This window comes from Salvia splendens, chromosome 9 (assembly GCF_004379255.2).
Source record: "Salvia splendens isolate huo1 chromosome 9, SspV2, whole genome shotgun sequence".
In the NCBI taxonomy this organism is placed as follows: Eukaryota; Viridiplantae; Streptophyta; class Magnoliopsida; order Lamiales; family Lamiaceae; genus Salvia; species Salvia splendens.
The window spans coordinates 9,751,768-9,755,273 of NC_056040.1; the positions used below are offsets into that span (position 1 = coordinate 9,751,768).

Below are 3,506 nucleotides of genomic sequence, written 5' to 3' on the forward strand. Positions count from 1 at the left end.
CTATTAAAAATGTCATACCAAGTTGTGAGAAAAAACCAAATTTTTTGGTACCAAGTTAATTCATGCCGTCCATATATAGGTTGCAAGGTCTGTTGAAAGTGATCAAATCCAACAAAATTCTAGGACAAAGTTAATTCATGCCGTCCATAGATAAAATTGACGGCGTTTGGAAAATTTTGACAGAATGTATAAACTTCAAAATCTAATGAAACATTTTGTACTAAATTGAAATGCACATATTTTCGTGTAACGAATGAAAATGGAAAATTCACATATTTTTATAGGACTGAGGGAGAGGGAGTATACTTCAGCTAATTAGAACTTGGGAAAGAATAAATTTATATATGCATGGTTAATCAAATATAATTTTTTATTATATATTATGTTCTCATATTTATATTTACTTAAACCATTAAATGGTGAATAATGTGTTTTCTCTATAATCCCATTAAGGAAAATAAAGTTTTACATTAAATACTTCCTTCGTCCTGATAATATAAAGTTGCTTTTCTTTTTTGCATATCCCAAATATATAAACTTGTTTCCAACAAAAACAAACTTTTCAACTAACTTACTAGCTAGTATACCCCTTTATATTAACTCTATTATCAATTAATCATGAAAATAAATAACTTTATTGGTTATTTTTTCTTAATTAACTTTATGGAAAGGAAAAATGATAAAGTTCAATACAGTTAAATTTTTTCAATATCCAACTTTAAAAATTAATCGAACATAAAGTTCAACATTATTCACAATTGTGAATCATTTTTTATAAGCAAACTTTGGGTTTATATTTCCATTTGAATCTTCATATTCAGAAATAAGAATCTCCATTAATTTGGCAATACACCTAACATCTACTCAACTATCAACAAAATGTGATATATATGCGCCAAATCAACAATATACTTCCTCCATTTCAAATTATTTGAGTCGAATTCTGTTTTGAATTGTCTCAAGTTACTTAAGTTATTTTTAGTTATGACAAAAACGAAACATTAAATCTGACTTACTCTCTCCTACTTTATAATTTTTCTCTCTAATTTTATTTTACATCCATTAAACACATTTTTTTAAAAATCCTATTCTAAAACGAATTATGAAATGAGATAATTGGAAATATGATAGAGACTAAACAAGAGAATTCAGCTAAAAAAACTAGCATAGTTGTTTTCATTGAGTCAATAACATAACAATATTTGAAAATCAAAGTCATTGACAAAGAAAGTGGGCATAATATTATCGTTTATAAATATCAACATCTGTAGGTACGAAGTTCAACTAAACATCTAAAACAATTCATTCTCCCATAATGGATGCTCCACCGCCGGAACCGTCTCAATCGGCAAAGCTCAGACACCTGAAACTATGCTCCCAATTTGTGGTTCATTGTCTTCCTCATCCTACCAATCATGCTTTCTCTCACCGTCAATCAGGCAGAAGCAATTATCCATATCTTGAATTCAATCCATAATTTGAAGATCTCATCACTCCACATTGCATTCTTCCTCATCATATCCGCCTTGACCTACTACTTCCTCATGCTGCGGCGGCGGCGCTCCGTCTACCTCATCGACTACGCCCTCTGCAAGCCTCCCCGCTTGCTCCGCGTCCCCACCGCCCGCTTCATAGAACACACGCATACAGGAGCAGATGACGAATCATACAAATGCCTATCACAGGAAGAAAATTCTCAAGGAATTCAAGGAGTTAAATTGGGCAAAGATTTGGTTGCCGTCGCCGGAGAGGCTCTGAAATTGAATATTGCCGAAATCGGACCTCCTTTCCTCCCGCCATCCGAGAAATTCCTATTCGCTCTCTCTCTCTCTAATGAAAAGGAAACTCTGTAATTCCAAATCGAAACTGTGCTTACCGGATTTTAAGAAAGCGTTTGAGCATTTCTGCATCCACCCAGGAGGAAGGGCGGAGATCGACGAGCTGCAGAAGAGCCTAGGCCTGACAAACGAGCAGGTGGAGGCGCCAAGGATGACGCTGCATAGATTCGGAAACACTTCGTCGTCATCGCTGTGGTACGAATTGAGCTACATTGAATCGAAGGGGAGGATGAAGAAAGGGGATAGGGTTTGGGTTTGGCAGATTGCATTTGGGAGTGGATTTAAGTGCAACAGCGCGGTTTGGAAGTGTAACCGGACGATCAAGTTGCCGGTGATTGCATTCATAAATATCCGGTTTACATTCCTCATATGATTAATCTTTAGTTAAATTTATACTTCTCATAATTAAATTGGATAGGAGCTTTAATAAATTCATGGATGTGAAGTTAGTATATAAGAATAAATAAAACTGCATGAGAAAGCCGGCCCATGAGTCGTGGGCTGACTGCATTTATCAATATCCACTACATAGAAGCCCTCTTCTTAAAGCCCAATTATAAAAGTAGAGCCTAATCTGAACGATTTATTGACGAACTAATAATTGTTTCAGCGGGCTGTAACAGGCGCTAATTTTTTATTATGATTTTCTTTCACTACATTATAAATCTATACTCCGTATTTAATTACTTTTACAAAATTATGAGTTTTTTAAACATTAGTACTATATTTTATAAGATGTTCTTTTTAGAACCTCTTTAAAATAAATTAGCTCAACACCCACTTATTTTGGAAGGAGTAGTGATTTAGAGACATAATGTCTCTATGCCATAATACCCCTATGGCTTTTTGCCATAAGTATAATATATATTTTGCTTAATATATCCTTAATAATGTAATTATGGATAATTCTAAATTTAGGGGATTTTAATATGAAGAAAATTTCAATTAATATGGTACATTAAAGTGATGCCTAATTAACGCAACCACACACTTTTTCACTTTTTTTTCTTTACATTTTTATTTGTATTTTTTTAAAAGTATATACTTATTCTACAATTTTGTATACAATTTTTCTACTTATTTAAAATTATAAGAATTAAAAAATCAAATTTAAAAAATAAAAAACAAAAAATTCTTATAATTAAAAATGTGAACTCAATTATTATTAGTGTACTATTATTTCTCAAATTTTAATTTGTTGCATGGAGAATTAAGCTAAGACTCTAGTACTATATTTTATATAAAAAAAAAGAGTAAATATTACTCCCTCTGTCCAATATAAGTGAGACGTTTCTTTTTGGCCGTTATTTTGTGAAGACGAGAATAAATAGTTAGAGTGAGAGAAAGTAAAGTAATAGAGAGATTAATATAGAAGAGAGTTGTGTATACATTATATTAAATAAATGAGTTAAAAATGTGATAATGTTTTTGATAGAGGTTTGTCGTGAAGTTCCAAAATTAAGCATTTATAAAATTTAATATTTTGAAAAGTAAAGAATTAAATATAAAATTATGAAATTTTAAACTCAAAACCTTAAATTCAATTAGTATTAATAAATCATATAGTATTAATTTTATTAATTATTGCATGTTATAGCGAAATGAGCCAAGAACTCTATTTATAAATAAAAGAAAAATATTAATTATATATCTTTAAGATATTAAGTA

General features: G+C 31.1%; 1 pseudogene; it reads left to right on the top strand.

Annotated features, from left to right (window-relative positions):
• The first annotated feature begins 1,186 nt into the window (after positions 1-1,186).
• LOC121747557 lies at positions 1,187-2,222 on the top strand (annotated as a pseudogene).
• The last annotated feature ends 1,284 nt before the right edge of the window (positions 2,223-3,506 follow it).